The 21,624-nt window shown below is 31.3% G+C and overlaps 1 protein-coding gene across 5 annotated transcripts in view; it reads left to right on the top strand.

The window, feature by feature from the left end:
• Nucleotides 1–21,624, top strand: part of LOC126880186 (carbohydrate sulfotransferase 11-like) — a 104,922-nt gene that overhangs the window by 29,119 nt on the left and 54,179 nt on the right. Inside the window, exons 1-2 of one of the 5 annotated variants that reach the window (XM_050643965.1) lie at nt 439–604; nt 20,128–20,314. The exons of 1 other annotated variant lie outside the window; for it this stretch is intronic. The gene's annotated coding sequence lies outside the window, so the exon portion shown is untranslated. Of the gene's footprint in view, nt 1–438; nt 605–14,984; nt 15,131–20,127; nt 20,315–21,624 lie in introns of those variants that run through there. 3 more of the 5 variants (XM_050643964.1, XM_050643966.1, XM_050643967.1) reach the window with 3 other exon arrangements.

Consider the following 21,624-nt stretch of genomic DNA (forward strand, 5'->3'; position numbering starts at 1 on the left):
AACATAAATTTGCGCAATTTGGGCGAATGTTGAACAACTGAAATCATTTTTGAAACGCTATTTGTAAACATGGATTCACATTACGAGTAAAAATTTTTGTGGATTATTAGTCTGTAAAAACATTACTTGTATCTTGCATGAATAACAAAATAATTAGATAATTATAAAATAATTAATCTTTACATTATTCTTATAAAAATAAAATGTCTACAATCGGAAAAAATTAAGCTATGTAATACTTCATTCTCCACCCTGTACAATTAGTATGTACTTGATTAATCGGAAGTAATCAATTTCCCCCAATTTTGAGGCACCGGGTATATGCTATGTGTGTTTTTTTTTCAAATACTAGCGATGAATCTATATACAATTTGTATAAAAAGATATGACCTTCGCATGTATTTAAATTAGAAATAATTGAAGCAATAGTTTTTGATAATATTCCTTTCAAGACAACCGATCGGTTCGTTGAGAATAGAAGTAGTAGTGATTATTGTGAGAATGTATTTTGGAAAGTTGGTTGCTCTTGCTGTTTAATATTTTTCGTGTTTATATAACTGTTATAGCAATGTTAACAATGTAAATCATCTATCGAATTTGTATGGTAAGTTTATGTTTTATTAATGAACTAAAATTTAGGTTTTAAAGTCCAAGAATGTATTGGGATTGGGAGGTTAATCTTCGATTTCAACTAAGTACATAATTGTCGATTTGCGTGAATGCTTTTGTTTTTCGTAACGTTGAAGAATTAATAATAATCTTTCAATTAGTTAATGACTGCCTTGTAAAATTTTAGCGATGTATTTAAATTAGTAGTATCATAATAATTAATTTTGTTGTACTTGATTATTTAACGAACATTATAAGTTTCCTAAGATCCTGCAGGGTGGAAAGTGATGAGGAAATTTGGACCAGAATAGAAGTTGCACGAACGAAGTTGCTTTATTAGCTGGCGTTCTGTATTGTGCAGTAGAAGTCTGTCATTGACCACACGTCTAAGAGTATTGAAGTGCTACGTCTGGTCCGTTTTGTTCTATGGATGTGAATCTTGGACAACAAAAGTCAAAAATCTCAACAAGTTATAAGCGTTCGAGTTGTGGTGTTACCGTCGCATGCTCAGAATTCCGTGGACAGCACACATATCCAACCAACGTGTGCTGGAGACCATGCACAAAGACCGAGAATTGATCAACGTCATAAAAATGAGAAAGGTTCAATACTTCGGTCATATAATGAGAGGACCTAAATATCGCTTACTCCGGTTGATCATTGATTGCAAGATACAAATCTGTCCTGGTAACATTAGACAATGAACAGGTCGAACGGCCGAGGAATTGTTTCATATAGCTGCCGACCGAGAAACGTTTCATCAGCTTGTTAATATGACGATAGCTTACGCTTGAAAACAAGCACGGCACACAGAGAAGAAGATAAGTTCCTTCAATTCACTAACCAAACCACTCGACATATCGGCCTTCTCTTTCAATGCAGGTAATTTGTTTTATCATGAAAGTTTTTCAATATTCTTCTAACCATAGCCAGAGTAAATACTCTTAACCCATTCTTTAATGACTTTCTAAATGAGCAACATGAACATCTGTAAATGGCCTTTGAGGTTACATCTCTTCCTGTAGGTAGCCCCACAAGAAAAAATCGAGTGATGTCAAATCTGGATACCGAGGAGGCCAATAAATTTCAAAAACCCGATGTATAATTAGAATGATTTTTATCGTATTAACAACTTACATCTAACCTACTATTACATACTTAATACTTAAATGCATCGCTAATATGTAACAAGCCAGACATTCACTACTTGACAGGTTATTAACCCCTCAATGTTCATTAGATTTTTAATGAAAATTGTTTTGGTTAAAATTTGCTTATCATTGTTTGTCGGAACGGAAGACATCATATTTTATAATAAATTAAAATGACAGTATCGGTAATTTGAGAATTTGCAATATGTATTTGTTTTTTAATTAGAAGGGTTTGCACATTAAAACACAGTTAATAATTCCAAACAATTTTTCATAATAACAATTTTCGATATTGTGAAATATAAAGGTGCTTTACTCTTGAGCAAAATTCGATATTGTAAAGTAGGTATAAAGGTTAAATAATTACAACAAAATCAATTACACATAGTTTCAAAAGTTATGCTTCACCCCTCGTATTCACGATGTTTACGCTTTTATAAATCCGTATCTTTATCACATATTTAATGGGCCTTTTTTTATAAAAAATATACCATTTTTGGTTTTTTATTTTATTTGATTACCCATTTAATTGACCTGGTTTTGCCAAGGTGTAAACATTTGAAAAATTTATTCTGGTGAAATTTTCGAAAACGTGTTTAAATTGAATCGTACTTTAATTTCTGAGTTGGACCGTATAGGAGTTATCGATTTAGTTGAAGAAGACAATTCACAGCGGTTCGTGGCGGAAAGAGTGGGTGTTTCTCAGAGTGATGTCTCACGGATATGGAATAGGTTCCTGAAGACAAACTCGATACGGAATAGAGCTCCTTCTGGTAGATCCCGAGTTACCAATGATCGACAGAATAGATATATCAGAATTTCCATCTATAGAAATTCTTCTATGTCTGTACCAGACCTCCAAACAAAGAGAATTCAGGCATGCTACAGGAGTCAGAGTATCGTTGGCTACAATAAGAAGAAGAATTTAAGACTCAGGTTTGAGGAGTCGTCAACCAATAAGAGTTCCTCAGCTACAATCTAGACATGTATTGGACCGCCTCCAGTGGGTTCAAGAACACATACAGCTCCCCCAACAGTTTTGTAATTTTGTGCTTTTTTCAAACGAGAACAGAATTTGTTTAAATAGTGATAACCGGCGAATTCGTGTGTGGCTAGTTGTGTAGCTCTTGTTGGCTCTCGCCACATACTCTGGGCTAATTAGCAAAATTCATGGAAAAGTTATTTACCAGCAATTTTATTGCTGGAATCGAATTATAAGATCCTATATATTAATAATATAGGTATGCAAAGTCCGCAGATAGTGTGCTACTTTTTTTATAAACAAAATGGCGCCGACAAATCGTATTTTTTTCAATTATTGCTCTATAACTCCGAAGATTTTAACATTACAACAAAAACACCCAAATAAATATTCACCGTAATTAAATTCTGCATAGAGATATGTTTTTCACGATTTGCTCCGACGAAAATTTTTCTCGGAAAATGCGGGTTTTCCTAACAAAAACTCTAATTTTCAAATAAAGTTTTAGATAAGTAATTATTAATCAATAATTAAATAACTTAGTGACGTCAAAGCTTTCTTGGTATAGATTGTAATTCCAGAAGCCGGTGAAAATTAAACGAATATTTTAGCAACAATTCATTTGTTAATTAACAATTTACGATCGCAATAATAACCAAAATAATCATGATACATTGATCAAACTTATAAAGATTATAAAGATGAGATGCTTATTTAATATTTTATTGACAAAATATAAATTTTTCTTTTTTTTGCATAATCTTTAAATTTTGAAAAAAAAATAGTTATAATACGCTGGTCTAATTAGTAAAGTACAAAGAAAGGTTATTTACCAGCAATTTTATTACTGGAATCGAATTATAAGATCCTATATATTATTAATATAGGTATGCAAAGTCCGCAGATAGTGTGCTACTTTTTTTATAAACAAAATGGCGCCGACAAATCGTATTTTTTCAATTATTGCTCTAGACCTCCGAAGATTTTAACCTTACACCAAAAACACTCAAATAAAAATTCACCCCAATTTAATTCTACATAGAGGCATGTTTTTCCCGATTTGCTCCGACGAAAATTTTCCTCGGAAAATGTAGGTTTTCCCAACAAAATCTCGAATTTTCAAATAAATTTTTTGGGCCAGTAATTATTTATCAATAATTATATGGCTTGGTGAAATAAAAGCTTTCTTGGTATAGATTATAAATTCAGAAGCCGGTGAAAATGAAACGAATATTTTAGCAACAATTCAATTGTTAACTAACAATTACAGTCACAATAACAAACAAAATAGTCATGAGACATTGATCAAACTTACAAAGATTATAAAGGTGTGATGCCTTTTTAATATTTTTTCGACAAAATATAATTTTTTCATTTTTTTGCATAATCTTTAAATGTTTAAAAAAATTGTTATAAACAAATTAACATTTCTCAGAAATTGTTTGTTATATTCCAATTTTAAAAAATACTTAAAATGCGTATTTCGTAGGTCTTGAAAATGAATGCTTTAAAAAAATTTTCCAACCATTTGCAGAAAAGTTATGAAACAGCAAAGTAAATATACGATTTCTCCGTTGTTTATAATTTGTTTTAATTGTTTCAAAGCTTAAAAGTGAGTCTATGGTACAATCTAATTACTCACAAAGAATGTCAAAAATTAGTGGAATGGTTATATTATGTTAATCAAAGATTAAAAATACTTTTTTTGTAATTTTTAGCGCAAAAGTAGGCCTGATACAGAGTCGGAGCTAAAATGTTCACTCGAAGCGACTGACATGCTGCATACATTATTTATTAAAAGTGTACGTCGCGTGGCCGATCGTCGCTCCGAGTGAAAATTTTAGCTACAGTACTGTATTAGTCTACTTTCGCGCGTGTAAATTACAAAAAAAATATATTTATAATCTTTAATTAAAATATAACCATTAAACTGATAATCGATATTTTTGTAAATAATTAGCTTGTACGTTAAACTCACTTCTACGCTTTGAAAGAATTAAAAAAAAATTATAAACACCGTAGTAATCGTATGCTTACTTTGCTGTTTCATAACTTTTTTGCAAATGGTTGCAAAAAAGTTTTAAAGCATTTATTTTCAAGATATTTGAAATGCGCATTTTAGCTATTTTTTAAAATTATAATATAATAAAAACTTTCTGAGAAACGTTAATTTGTTTATAACTATTTTGTTAAACATTTAAAGATTATGCAAAAGAATAAAAAATTTATATTTTGTCGACAAAATGTTAAATAGGCATCTCATCTTTATAAGATTTCAAAGTTTGATCAGTGTATCATAATTAATTTGGTTATTATTGCGACCGTAAATTATGAATTAACAATTGAATTGTTGCTAAAATATTCGTTTAATTTTCACCAGCTTCTGGAACTATAATCTAAACCAAGAAGGGTTTTAAGTCACCAAATTATTTAATTATTGGTAGATAATTACTTATCTAAAACTTTATTTGAAAATTAAAGATTTTGTTGGGAAACCCGCATTTTCCGAGGAAAATTTTCGTCAGAGCAGATCGAGAAAAACACGTCTCTATGCAGAATTTAATCACGGTGAATTTTTATTTGGGTGTTTTTGTTGTAAAGTTAAAATCTTCGGAGTTATAGAGCAATAATTGAAAAAAACACGATTTTCGGGCGCCATTTTGTTTATAAACAAAGTAGCACACTATCTGAGGACTTTGTATACCTATATTATTAATATATAGGATCTTATAATTCGATTCCAGCAATAAAATTGCTGGTAAATAACTTTTCCCAAAAATGGCCTATTCTCCGATAATCAGCCCAGACTAACACACGAATTCGCCGGTTATCACGATTTAAACAGATTCTGGTCTCGTCTGAAAAAAGCATCAAATTTCAAAACTGTTAGGGGAGCTGTATGTGTTCTTGGGCCCACTGGAGGCAGTCCAAAACATGTCTAGGTTGTAGCTGAGGAACTCTTATTGGTCGGCGTCTCCTCAAACCTGAGTCTAAAATTCTTCTTTTTATTGTAGACAACGATACTCTGACACCTGTACCAAACCTGAATTCTCTTTGGAGGGCTGGTACAGACATAGAAGAATTTCTACCGATGGAAATTCTGATATATCTATTCTGTCGATCATTGGTAACTCGGGGTCTACCAGACCGACTCTATTCCGTATCGAGTTTGTCTCCAGGAACCTATTCCATATCCGTGAGGCATCACTCTAAGAAACACCCACTCTTTCCTCCACGAACCGCTGTGAATGGTCTTCTTCAACTAAATCGATAATTCTTATACGGGTCAACTCAGAAATTAAAGTACGATTCTTTAATCACGTTTTCAAACATTTCACCAGAATAATTTTTCAAATATTTACACCTTGGCAAAACCAGGTCAATTAAATGGGTATTCAAATAAAATAAAAAACCAAAAAAAGCTATATTTTTTATAAAAAAGGCTCATTAAATAAAAGCGTAAACATCGTGAATACGAGAGGTGATGCAAAGCTTTTGAAACTATGTGTATTATGATATTACTAATTTAAATGCATCGCTATAATGTTACAAGGCAGACTAAAACTAATTGAAGGGTTATTAACTCTTCAATGTTCGTTAGATTTTTAATAAATTTTGTTTTGTAAACATTTGCCTATGGCTTGTAACCTTTCTTCCATATTTTGATTTGGAACGAATAGGGCAGTTTTGGGTCATGCAGCAGTGCCAGGTTGTTTTGTTCAGCCCAAGATTCCACAAGATCTCCACTTTTATCCGTTGAAGCCCCAATGAACATTATGACTGTTAAAATCCTCGAGAATGAATATGGTTTTTTGAGAAGCGAAATTTTTTGGAAGGAAGAAAACAAAGTCTCTCCATGATGGTTTATATACAGATGTCACTGTACAGGCTCCTATTTCGACGGTTTCAATGAATCAATTTCAATGTAGTTGTAGCATGTTTTTGATAATGTTCCTTTCAAGACAACCGATCGGTTCGTTAAAAATACAAGTAGATGTAAGTAGTTATATCGTGAGAATGTATTTTGGAAAGTTGGTTGCTTTTGCTGTTTGACGTTTTTCGTGTTGATAGTGTTATAGCAAGGTTGACAATATAAATCATTTATCGAATTTGTTGGGTAAGTACATGTTTTATTAATGAACTAAAATTGAGGTTTAAAGTCCAAAAATGACTAATTGCCGATTTGCGTGAAAGCTTATTTTCGGTCTTTTTTTTCGGAACAAAATTAAAAATGTAATAAATGTTGAAGAGTCAATAACTTTTCAATTAATTAAGCGATGTATTTAAATGAGTAATACCACAATAATTCACTTTGTTGTAATCAGTTAACCTTTATATTTCACAATATCGAAAATTGTTTTTATGAAAAGTTGTTTGGAATTAAAAACCATGTTTTAATAGGCAATTACAATCTTCTTTAAAAAGAATGTGTGTGTGTACTTTGTACACACGTAAGAAGTTATACTTCTATTATATGATTTAAACGAAATTAATACACTTTATTTATATTTTATTTAAATAGTAAACTAATTTATACTTACTACTTCTCAAACATTTTTATTAAAACAGTGCCAAAAATTAAAATAATAAAAGAATAAAACACACACAAACACATTAAAAATGCCACAAATGAGTTCTGAACATTAATTGTCGGAAATTTTTTTAACTAAATACGTATTTTCTGGAAATAAAATTATGTAATAAATATACTTACAATCATAAAATGTATAAAAAAATAAAAGTTTCTATTGGGATTCGAACCAGCTTATCAGCGCGGTTGGTATTGGGGTTCATTCGCCTTAAACGCTTCGCCACGGAGACAATGTGTCATTATGTGCGAAGATCGACTAACTAAACGGATTAAACTTTTGACATTTTTGAAATTAAATCAAATTATTTTGATTTTGAATTGAAATGATTTAGAATTGAAAATACAACAAAACATAGAGTAAGAAAACAATATATTAGGTGAATATTGATAGAAATTTTGATGGTAATCAAATTATGTAAATAAAATATTACATACTATGTATTTTGGTGGGTTCAAATAGGTAGGTACCTACCTATGAAATTTTTTATTAGGATACTGATACATTTAACAATTATTACGTACCTGTTGCTTTTAAAAACTATTTAAAAGTCACTACAGTTATAATCTTTTTTGTTTCTGTCCTCACAACAATAAAACTAATATATTATACAACATTTGTTTACCTCCATATTGAACAATTATTTATTATTGACAGATCATTTCAACATCCAATCAGAGCCCGTATAACGACTAATACAATACCATACTGTCGGTGTGCGCATGCGCGCAGATTAATAATAAATTCACCCTCAATCTCAATCGCGCCTAAAGAAGTATAACTTAAAAAAAATGGCAAATTTTTCTCAAATTACCGATACCGAACATCATTTTAATTTACTACAAATACAGGGTGTTTGGTAAAGAATGGACCTTAGATTCCTGAGCTTAAATTAGGTCGATTTAAGCTAACTTACCTTAGTACGAAAGTTGATAATAACCGAAGTACAGGGTGTCAAAGTTAAACTTTTATTTTATTTATTCTTGAATATTTCCTGACAGGCATGAGATAATAACACGAAATTTGGCAAGCGGGGGTTTTTTGGGATGAGAAATCTAAATTCGCCACCAAAAATGATGTATTTCCCAGAGGGCGCCACATACGTCTTTCAGCGCTCATTTAGTACGTTCAATTTTTTTTATCCCCACTCTACATACTTTTTGAATCAAAATTTTTATTCTCTTCATATTTTTACTTAAAAAAGGTATACTATATTGATCTCGCTAAACACAACCGTTTTCGAGATAAACGCATTTTAAATCTGGGATACAACATAATTTTTTGCATAATATCATTGTAGTAGGCCCGAGAAATAAACTTGAAACCATAATAATTGTGTCATTTCTCATATTTACGTCATTGCATCGCAAATTCCGTTTGAAGAAATTTGCGATACAGTTTTGTAATTTTTTATGGTTTTAAGTTATTTTTCGGGTGTAACTACAATATTATGCAAAAAATTATGTTGCCTCGCAGATTTAAGATGCGTTTATCTCGAAAATGGTTGAGTTTAGCGAGATGAATGTGGTATACCTTTTTTAAGCAAAAATATTAAGAAAATAAAAATTTTAAAGCCAAAAGTATGTAGGGTGGGTAATAAAAAAAATTGAACCTATTAAATGAGCGCTGAAAGGCGTATGTGGTGCCCTCTGGATAATACATCATTTTTGGTGGCGAATTTAGATTTCTCTCCCAAAAAATTCCCGATTGCCAAATTTCGTGTTATTATCAAATGCCTGTTAGGAAATATTCAAGAATAAATAAAATAAAAGTTTAACTTTGACACCCTGTATTTTGGTTATTATCAACTTTCGTACTAAGGTAAGCTAGCTTAAATCGAACTATTTTAACCTCAGGAATCTAAGGTTAAGCTATGGCCTATTCTTTACCAAACACCCTGTATAACTCTTCCGCTCCGATAAAAAAGAAAAGCAAATACAGTCGAACCCGCTTAATAGAATACCTCTTATAGGAATATCCCTCTTTAAGGAATAGAAATTTGAGGTTTCCGAAACGTCTCTACTAGCTACCAATGATCGGTTATTAGAATATCCCGGTTATAAGAATAGTTTTGCTTGTCACGAAGGCTATTTCAATAAGCGGGTTCGACTGTATTTATAAAAAATCTAAAGAACATTCAGTGTTCATAACATTTTAATTCGTTAATGTCTGCCTTGTAACTTTTTAGAGATGCATTAAGTGTGTGTTTATTAAGTGTGTAACAGTAGGTCAGATTTAAGTTAATACATTGAAAATCGTTTTAAGTTTTAATGGAAGAGTTATACATCGGGTTTCTGAAATTTTTTGGCCTCCTCGGTCTCCATATTTGACGCCACTCAATATTTTCGTGTGGGGTTTGTTTGCCCATTGTTCGGTTCATCCTCTCGACGATTCGATCTGATTAATGATGCAAGGGTGTCGTTCTGGTTTTATGGACACCAATCGATTCACAAACGTTTTGGAAGAAGACTGACTCAGAGTTTCGTCCTTTCAGTCCGCATTGCCTCAGTCCATTCCACTAGTCAGGATATATTTGTTTGCATCATCCGTTTATGGAAATGAACCTGCAATGTCGCAATGGTCTTTCCATAGAACTACCAAAAAACATTCTACTGTTTCATGGGTGCTCTCTTTTTACCAACTAGACTAGACCATTACTGGTTGCACACAGTATACATCACCCAATAGAACCGTTATCGAACCTTTTACACAATCTTCGTAATATGAGTACTAAAGTGTCCACCTGATGGACTGTCATACATACCGACACATTATATTGGATACGTCGAAGCTGAGGTTTTTGGTTATAGTTACTAGTAGTATATACAGTGTGGGCCAAAGAAAAGAGTCCACCTCGATATTTGGCACTATTTATTAGATTTTAAGGAAATAAAGAAACAGGTCGACTTTTGATCTAAGGGGGACACATTTTTACGGTACATACATCTGTCATATTTGTCAACCCCCTTCCTTTCACTTCCCCACATCTTATTTTTAAATAGGGAATAGGGGTCGTGTGCTAGCTCATTTGAAAGGTTATTGAATTCTCTATTCAGTAATATTAACATTGATATATTATTTATATAGGGCGTCCAAGAAAAATAATTTTGAATTAAATTAATTGACATAAAAAGAAGAATGTATGTAATTTATTTAACTCAAAATACATTCTACTGCTGACAGAAAACAGAAAAAACATGTTTATGTGATAAATAAACATTGTTTGTTCCTTAAATTCAATAGTCAACCTACCAAGAGGCAGATGGGTGGCAGCTTGAACATTGAAATTAAGCGAAAAGGAATGTTTATTTATCAAAAAAACATTTTTTTTTCTGTTTTGTGACAGCAGTAGAATGTATTTTGAGTTAAATAAATTACATACATTCTTCTTTTTGTGTCAATTAATTTAATTTAAAATAATTTTTCTTGGACGCCCTGTATAAATAATTATATGTGTTAATATTACTGAATAGAGAATTGAATAACCTTTCAAATGAGCTAGCACACGACCCCTATTCTCTATTTAAAAATAAGGGGTGGGGGATGTGGAAGGGAGGAGGTTGACAAATGACAGATGTATGTACCGTAAAAATGTGTCCCCCTTAGATCAAAAATCGACCTATTGACCGTTTCTTTATTTTCTTAAAATCTAATAAATACTGCCAAATATCGAGGTGGACTCGTTTCTTTGGCCCACACTGTATATTGCCTTATACAAAATCTGTTCAAGATTTTACTGACTCTAAAAATACCGTAATGGTAATTCCGTTAAATGTGTATATCAAAGCTAATGGCGACTTCCGTGTGAACAATAGCAAGCTGTAAATATTTATGTAGGCCAGCTTCAGTTAAGCTCAACTGCAGTTTTTCAACTTTTCAATCCAATCTACGCGAAATATCCTATATTGACTTTCAGTCTTCAGCACTAATTTATAATAAATCGATCATAGCCATCCCTTCCAAATGCAATAAAATGTTTGTTAACAACTGACCAATGTAAAAAGAAAATTGTATGAAGGCTCGAGTTATTTATGTATGTTAGAGAAAAAATGGTCCTCTACTTACAATCCTTTAAATTGATTTTATTATATTTAAAGTAAGACGGAGCGACCGGTTTCGCTGTTTACAAGTTATACAGCATCGTCAGGCTCACAAAAAACTAAGGCTAAAAACATATATTGTGTGTAAATAACAATGATACTGAAAAAGTATACATAGCGATACAAACAGTTATTAAGGTAGGACCTTCGGTTCCTAAGGACTTTATTAGTTAACAATAGGTGTACTCTTAGTTAAACTAGATTTAAAAGTTAACTTATAAATTTTAAGTGCTGACCAGCTCCACTCTGATGTTGACTGAGTTGTTTTTGTAAAATGATGTATTGAAGAACTGAAAAAATTGAAAAAGAATCATTGAAAAATGTGAACGAGAAAGAGATTGTACTTTTTACATTCTGTCTTACATTCTCTCTCTACATTCTCTCTTACATTCTCTCTCTCTAGCTCACATTTTTCAATTATTCAATTTTTCAATCTTATTCAATTGTTAAATACATCAGTTTACAAAAACAACTCAGCACAGTCAACATCAGAGTGGAGCTGGTCAACACTTAAAATTTATAATAGTCCAGGGCGGATCTGTTTTGAGATGGACGTTGAGAGGTGACTCTAATTTTTTTGCAGAAATTGCTTGGAATTAACCCATATAATAATAATTGAGTTATCCTCCCACTCAAAAAGGTCCTGAACATTGTTTAAATAATCAAAATGTCAAAAAATGAAGGAAAAATTCCATTTTTTCTTCGTTTTTTGATTATAACTTTAAAAATATTCACTTCCGAGAAAAGTTGCACTAAAATAAAAGTTGCGTAATTAAATTTCCTACAAAATAAGATTGGTTAAAAATTTTTAAAATTGTTACCCTTGTTGCAAAATAGCAATAATTGCGAAAAACATAAAAAAACAAGTATTCGCATTTTACGCTTTTCAAACATTTCTGCTACACTAAGGACCTTCATATTTCACCCAGACAAACTTTATGATATGATAAAACAATACTGTAAATTTAGTTAAGATCGGCTTATCGCAAAAAAGTTCATTTTTTCAAAATGTTGCAGGACTCAAAATAAAGCAGATAGCAAGTTAATTTTTTTACAAATAGAAGAATACTGTACCTTTCATAGTCAATTTGCAAAATTAAAATCGAATAATTACCACGGCGTCAGGAAATTTTTTAAATATAGATTAATTTTTAGTGCTACGCGCAGGACAGCGGTGTTCGATTCACACAAGTTGATTTCCACCAAAATTTCTTCCAATCTTTATCTAATATATTATTTTCTTACTATATACTTTGTTGTATGTTCATATTTTAATTCCACAAAAATCAAACTAATTTGATTATTGTTTGTGAAAAATTGTTTAAATAATTGCATATGTTTAAAAATAATACACTTTTATTTTCTAAGTTAAAATATATAAAAAAGAAAGATTTTGCTAAAAAAGTGTTATTTCAAAGGACAGAGTATGTGTTTTTATTTTGCAATAAACAAATTTATTTATTTCGAAATGTACTAAAAATTAAAATTTATCAATCATTATCAAAGGTCATTGGAATGCCCAATCAGAGCGAACGTATCCGTTGTTATGCGCGTAGCACCAAAAATTAATGTTTATTTAAAAAAAATCCTGACGCCGTGGTAGTTAACTGATTTTAATTTTGCGAATTGCAGATGAAAGGTACAATATTCTTTTATATGTAAAAAAAATTCAACTTGCTGTCTGCTTTATTTTCAGTGCTGCAACATTTTGAAAGAATGAATTTTTTTTGCAAAATCTGGATTGCAAAATTTATTTTGCAAAATCTATTAAATCGATCTTAATGAAATTTAAAGAATTGTTTTATCATATCATAAAGTTCTTCTGGGTGAAATATGAAGGTCCTAAGTGTAGCATAAATGGTTGAAAAACGTAAAATGCGAATACTTGTTTGTTTATGGTTTTTTCGAAATTATTTCTATTTTGCAACAAGGGTGACAATTTTTAAAAGTTTCAGTTAATCCTATATTGTAGGAAATTTAATTACGCAACTTTTATGTCGGTGCAACTTTTCTAGAAAATGAATACTTTTAAAGTTATAATCAAAAAACCAAGAAAAAATCGAATTTTTCCTTCATTTTTTAACATTTTGATTATATAAATAATGTTCCGGACCTTTTTGAGTGGGAGGATAACTCAAATATTATTATATGAGTTATTTTCAAGCAATTTTTCCAAAAAAATATGAGTCACCTCTCAACATCCAAATGTACTAATATTTTTACAGATGCGCCCGGGTCTATAAGGTAACTTTGAAATCTAATTTAACTTAAAATAAACCTATTGTTAACTAATAAAGTCTTCTGTACTAATTTAATAACTGTTTGTATCGTTATATACACTTTTCAGTACTCTTGATATTTACACACAATATATGTATTATGTTTTTAGCCTTAGTTTCTTGTGGACCTGACGATGCTGTATAACTTGTAAACAACGAAACAGGTCCCCATCTTACTTTAAATCTAATAAACCAATTTAAAGGATTGTGAGTAGAGGACCTTTTTTTCCTGACACACATGAATATGTGCTCACACCAGCAACTTTTTCATCATTTCATCGCTTCAGTTATCGTCTAAATATTTATGTTACGTTTACCTGTATTAATTATTCGCGGTTATGATATCGTGATGCCTGAATACCATGAAAAATCACGGCATAGACTGCACTAGTGCCACTTCAACAATGTGATTATAAATATTCAATTTGACCCACGTATAGTAAGATAGATATACATCTCTTTTGTTGGTCTTATTGTTAAGAGGTTAAAATTTAAAAATAATGCGTGTGACTTCCACAAATAACCCATTTAAAACATTTTTAAATTCAGAATACTAAGCACCATTTTGGAACTATTTTCGTAAACACCTTTATAATAATTTTAAATCACTTCTGCGATATTTTAGTATTATTTAACTTACTATCTTTTAGGTAAATTTCGTATTTCGGTATGTATTAAAACTAATTTATTAATGTAATTTAATGACAAGATAAGAAAAGAAAATATGCGCGAATGCTAGAAAAGAGAAAACTGTATAAAGATTGGCAAGAAAATATATAGGTCTAACACAGATCTTCAAAATAATAATTCTTCCAAAAAATAAAGGAATTAGTGATAGCAAAAGCTAAAGCGGAAGCATATAACAATATAGAGGGCTAAAGAAAGATATAAATAATAGTCAAACATAGAAAGCAAAAGTAGACCAAAACGTGCTAGAAAAAATAGTTTATTCAGATAAAACAGTAGAGAGAGAGAGAGAAAGTGTGTAAATGCAATAATGTGTGACGATTGGACTATATTTAAATAATGTCTATGATATTTAATTTGTTATTGTTAGTAAAGTAATCAAAATAATAATTATCTAACACACCAAACAATTTTTATTATTGCTTTCTAAATTGTTTATCAAATTAAAGATCAAACGTCTAGTGATGATACTTTGAGTACTTTTGTAATATCAAACGCTTTAAAATTACAATACAATACAATTTGTTACTTTGTCATATAATTTAGTGCGAATTTTATCTTTTTGTGTATAAATATCAGTCATTTGCATTTTAAAAATTACGTTATATAAGCGTAACCTAAAAAATTTATTAGAATGTTTGAATACTTCATAAAACCGAAAGCAACTATTAGTGAAGGTGTCCTGTATGGTCAATAATAAAATGTAAGCCTGCATTTGTAAATATCTATCAAGGTTAGGATCCGGTTAATTACAAATGATTGGTGGTTTTCACATTAATTAGAGGATAATAAAATATTATATAGGTATCTTTGATTGAATACATTTTGCATATAATTATTCAATCGTTAATTTGTTTATGTCTTTTTCGTTCTTTCGGAACTCACAAATATATCAACAGTAATAACCTGGACCTTAGCAGGTCCAGGTTCTTTATTACTTTTGGCTTTCTGTATTGGTTTTCTGATTTTGTGTAGGACATCTTTGTGTCCTAGCATTGTTGTATTAATTGTCGAGTATAATTGTGCAGATTTATTTTTATTTCCTCTATTTGTTATTTTCGCGTCTATTTTGCTATCCTTAGTCACAATTCTGCCAAGTATTCGTATGTTGATATTTTTTCTAATATTGTTTACTTATTTCCTCTGCCTGTCATCGTTTTGTTTTAGTTATATTTACCTCCATTTTCATTTTTAATATTTCTTCATTCCACCAATGTACCAGCCTTTGCGTTTTATCTTGATTATTCGCTACCAGTCAATATCTCAATATCATTTGCGTAGAGTAAACTCTGTCATTTTACTGGTTGCAAGTTCCTGTATCCAATTATTATATTTAAGTTTTTTGTTTAGCTTTGAGGTTCTTTATATTTCTGTCCATTATTATGACGAACAACAATGGGGTTAAACTATCTCCCTGTTTTATTACTTTGTTTATTTTGAATTCATCGGATATTTCCTCTCCCACCTGTACCTACTTTTCCCCTGACTGTCTTGTATTTACCTACTTTCTATGATTCTGATTAATGTTTTAGATACTTCTAGTAGTACGTTCGTTAACGGTAAAATATTGCAAAATCTCTAAATTTTAAAGAACCACATGGATTGACATGAAATTTGGTATACACATAGCTCATAAGTCATAGAGAAAAAAAGGATATTGTGCCATATAAGTCATCAGTCATATTAGCAATAATAATCATTCTTCTTCGGCCTGGGCCTCTTATTCCGGCGATATTGCCCTGTATTATGAGGTGTAGAAGGTTATACCTCATTACATGGCCGAAATATTGTAACTCTCGAATTTTTATTATTTTTGTTATTTCTAACTCTGATTCATTCGATGTAAAACTATTTCATTTCTTATTCAATCAACCCAACTGATTCGTAATATTCTTCGATAGCTCCATATCTCAAAGGCCTCCAATTTTTTCATTAGTGTCTCTGTAAGAATCCAGCACTCCATGCCATACAGCAATGTGTAGATTATGTAACAGCGTATTAATCTGATTTTAAAGTTTAACGTTATAGTATAGTATAGTTGATCCAAAAGATGGCATAACCCAGACATCCAAAGTGAAAGTTATCCTTCAACACCAAATTGTTCTATATGGTCCACACAATGTCCAGAAAAAAGTCACACCATTTTGAGCGTTGGGTTTGGGGGGGGGGAGAGGGGGGAGAAATCGGTAAATTCGTAGTTTTTTAAGTTTTTCGCCAATATTTCTAAAACTATGCGGTTTAGCATGAACAACCCTCTACACAAAATTGTTCTACATTAAATTTGAAATAAAAAAGGTCCTATGCATAATCTTTCTAAAATGAATGGTTCCAAAGTTACGGAGGTAGTATAGTATAACTGGTCCAAAAAAAGGCCTAACCAAAACATCCAAAGTACAAGTTTTCCTCCAACACCAAAATGTTCTATATGGTCCACATATTGTTCAGTAAAAAGTTACACAATTTTGAGCGTCCGGTTTGGGAGGGAGATGGGAGAGAAACCGGTAAATTAGTAGTTTTTTTTTACGTTTTTCGTCAATATTTCTAAAACTATGCTTTATCGTAAACAATGTTATATACAAAAATGTTGTACATGAAATTTAAAACAAAATATGTTCTATACATAATTGTTATAAAATCAACGGTTCCAGAGTTAAGAAGGGTGAAAAGTCGAAGTTTTCGATACTTTTTATATTTTTTGGGCAATATTTATGATATAACTGTACCAAAAACCCAGACATCCAAAGTGAAAGTTATCCTCCAACCCCAAATTGTTCTATATGGTCCACATAATGTTGAGAAAAAAGTCACACCATTTTGAGCGTCGGGTTTGGGGGGAGAAGGGAGAGAAATCGGTAAATATAAAAAGTATCGAAAACCTCCACTTTTCACCCTCTGTAACTCTGGAACCGTTGATTTTATAACAATTATGTATAGAACCTTTTTTATTTTAAATTTTATGTAGAATATTTTTCTATAGAACATTCCTTACGCTAAAGCATAGTTTTAGAAATATTGACGAAAAACTTTAAAAAAACTACTAATTTACCGACTTCTCCCCCATCTCCCCCCCAAACCGGACTCTCAAAATGGTGTAACTTTTTACTGAACAATATGTGGACCATATAGAACAATTTGGTGTTGAAGGAAAACTTTTACTTTGGATGTCTGAGTTAGGCCTTTTTTGGACCAATTATACTATACTACCTCCGTAACTTTGGAACCGTTCATTTTAGAAGGGTTATGCATAGGGCCTTTTTTATTTCAAATTTAATGTAGAACAATTTTGTGTAGAGGGTTGTTCATGCTAAACCGCTTAGTTTTAGAAATATTGACGAAAAACATAAAAAACTACGAATTTGCAGATTTCTTCCCCCTCTCCCCCCCAAACCCGACGCTCAAAATGGTGTGACTTTTTTCTGAACATTATGTGGACCATATAGAACAATTTGGTGTTGGAGGATAACTTTCACTTTGGATGTCTGGGTTTGGGTCTAACTATACCATACTATTATATCTCTATTAATAAGAATTTTCTTTGGAAACTCTGGCTTTTTCAGTGCCTATTCTTATTTTTGTATTTATATCCAAGTTATCGTTAACGTTGGCGCAAAAATAGGTAATATTATGAACTCTTTCTAACGTTATTACATACGCTCTTTTCTTCATCGGTTGTAACTCAGTTTTGTTGACAACCATGAGTTTTGTCTTAGAAGTATTAAGTTTTAGCCCATATTAATCACATGCTTCGGTCACCCTGTTATTAGTCGTTGCAAGTCTTCTTCATTGGAGGCAATCAGTACCGTGTCTGTTTATCTGGCCTAAATTTTGCCTGTTCTTCTCCCAGTTTTGGTTCAACAGATAATATCTTTAGTTTATAACTAACTTCAGCTAGGCATATTGCTCTGTAGTTGTCGCATTGGGTGTCTTCTCCTTTTTATGAATTGCTACGGTTAAATTATTTTCTTATTCCTCGGGAATCTTTCGATTTTTCCAGCCATTTTTGCAAATTATCCATAGCCATTCCTTTCCCTTTCTACCTAGATACTTTATCATTTTTGGCTCAATTTCGTCCTCCCCATCCAAGAGCACCCCTAGAGATGCTGTCAAACTTGTGAACATGACGATAATGGCCCCTGTTGTAACCAAGATGATCAATGTGTTAAATTTGTTTATAGCTCCTTTTTGCTATGGTGCCTTATACAGTGCACTGGAATAAGTGTTAGCCCCCTTATTAACTTATTTATTTTTAGCACATAAGAAAAACGCTCGGACAGGTCGATTTTTAAAATAATTATAGTATATTATAGCATCAATGTTTCGAACTTTACGCGATCCCTCTTCAGGCGAGAGGCATAACTTTGATTTTTTTTATGGAAAAGTACATCATGTGGCACCTCATTTAAAAGCTTTTGAAATACTGATTACAAAAATGTATATTACTTTAATCCTTTTTGAGACAGTAGGCGCACAATTTCGGTCGAATTGTTTTTAAATGCATTCAGTTTTTTCGAATCCTGAGAAAACTAATAAGTATTTTTGAAAAATTTAAACGAAGAATGAAATATTACAGTATTATTGATGGTCGAGAGTCCCTGAGAACTTCTATAATGTTTATTTTAATAAGTCACAGTGGTGAAAAAAAGAGAAAATTTAGTCTGATTTTTAATTTCAAATATATCATTGAAAAGCAACTTTTGGTTTATTCTAAGGAACTCTTTGCCTTTGGTAATAATGTAATCTTTCATTCTGCATTTAAATTTTTCAAAAATACTTATTAGTTTTCTCAGGATTCAAAAAAAATAAATGCGTTTAAATCTGTATTTTAAAAGCTTTTTTCTACAACCGTGTTAAAAATGCAATTTTTAGCACTCCATACGAGCGTTAAAAATGCTACTTTAAGGCAATAGTGCTTTAAAAAAATTTTAAGGCACTGCAGTTCGTATTGACCGTATATGCAATTTTGATGTAATGTCAAAAAAATATAAAATTGGAATGTCAGTCAAGTTCAAGTAAAAGTTTTTGTACTGTAATTATGTACGTTTGTAGAAAAAATATTGTATGATATGCGTGTTAAAAAGTACATTCTTAAGGCACTCATGTGAATTGCAGAACTCGCTATCGCTCATTCTGCAAACTTTCACATGCGTGCCTTAAACGTGTACTTTTAACACTTATATCATTAATGAGGTGTCACATGATGTACTTTCCCATTTAAAAAAATCAAAGTTATGCCTGTTACCTGAAGAGGGATCGCGTAAAGTTCAAAACATTGATGCTATAATATACTACGATTATTTTAAAAATCGACCTGTCCGAGCATTTTGCTTATGTGTTAAAAATACATAATTTAATAAGGGGGGGGGGGGTAATACTTATTCCAGCGCACTGTATAAAATGTATCTAAAATTAAATGCAGACTAAAAATTAATATAATAATATATGGGGTGTTAACAATATAGTTGTTGGTGATTTTCAGTTATACACAAAGGTGTCAATATTTTAGAGCTGTAGATTAGCTACAGTTGTGTGAAAATGCAAAATTTTATATTTAAATTTCGATTATTTTCAGAGATGGTATTAATATGCAGTCTAAATGAAATACTCTCTACAGTATATTATTTGTCCACGTTTGAAAATTCACTATAAATATCACGAATAAAGCTAATAAGAACCGGATCTTCCAATTGCCTATAAAAGCAAAAGAAAATATGATTTTTTTTTATTTTTCAGATCCCACAGAAAGGTACTACAGTTTTAGATCTTAAGAAAGCAATACGGCGTTCTTTTACACTAAAGCAGCAGCGACAAAGAATTAAAACGAAAATTAGTTGGAGATACGTATGGAAAACATTTTACCTTCAAAATATCCAGAATGGACAGGTGATGAAAAATGATAAAAAGGAAGTATCTGCATATGGTAAGTATTATATTTTGTACAGGAATTATATTAGCATTCCAAAATAAGAGCAATTCATATCCATTTAATTTTTAAAGGTCTAAAAACAAACATTACTATTTGTTGTAAAATAACTAGGTGACACAGATTTCTCAATATAATGCACTTGTTTCAAGAACGCTTTAGTTAGCTATTTTGATATGAACATTTCATGGTCGAATCGTGTCAGCAAACATAATAATAATTATTATTAGTTTATTTATACATACGGAGAAAGTATTACAGATTCATTCATCATTCGTTAATCAATCCTTATTCATTCAATATTGAGACATCAAGTTAGTGAGAAGATAGACTTTGGCGCTCCAACTCGTTACTGATATATTTAGCAGTGATCAAATAAACATAGTATGAGCAAATAGTGTCTTCAAGTTAATCAACCCCATCACCAGGGTAGTCCACTCATTTTATCTTATTATAATTTGTAGTTTTTGAATCCTTTGAATCCTTTGAAAAACCTTTTTGAATTTTGATAATGATTTCCGAAGTGAAAATCGAAACGTCAAATAAATTTAATTTCAAACTTAAGGGGCTCTCCTAGTGTAAAAGTACGAAATTCATATATGTACTTTTTTGGGAATTTCTAAAATAAAAAGTACTGCACCAATTGTTTTGAAAATTTGCATGAGCATTTATTATAAAAAGAAGTAAATGTAAAACAATTTTCGTAAAAAAAATATTGAAAAATAAACGGTTTATGCGCCATCTACTGACACCGTGAAAATAAAAACATAGCTTTACTGCTGCAATGATCGGGACTAATAGAGATCCTGAAACATAAAATTTCAAAGTTATTATTGAAATATATTGACAAGAATTTGTTTTTTTTTATATTTTTTTAGTTAATTTGTAAGTTTGTATGCTTATACTTACTTATTCCTCTTCACTCCATGCGGAGCATAGGGCGTCAACTGTCTGCCTCCATTCTGTCCTATCCTTTGCACTAATCTTTATTTCTGCCCAGGTTTTCCCAATAGCATTAATTTCTTTGTCCACACTTCTTTTCCACGTTTCTACGGGTCTACCTGGTCTTCTCTTGCCATGTGGTGTGTATTCTAGGGCTTGCCTCGCTATGTCTGTATCAGCTCTTCTTAGTGTGTGCCATATCCAACACCACTTCCTTTTGCATATTGTCTTAGATATAGGTACCTGGTTAGTTTTTTGTCCATAATTCTTGGTTTGATATGCGGTTTGGCCAGTAAATGTTTAAAATCTTCTTTAGGCATTTATTTATAAACACTTGCATCTGTCCGATACATTTTCTTGACACT

This window comes from Diabrotica virgifera, chromosome 2 (genome assembly GCF_917563875.1).
Source record: "Diabrotica virgifera virgifera chromosome 2, PGI_DIABVI_V3a".
NCBI lineage: Eukaryota > Metazoa > Arthropoda > Insecta > Coleoptera > Chrysomelidae > Diabrotica > Diabrotica virgifera.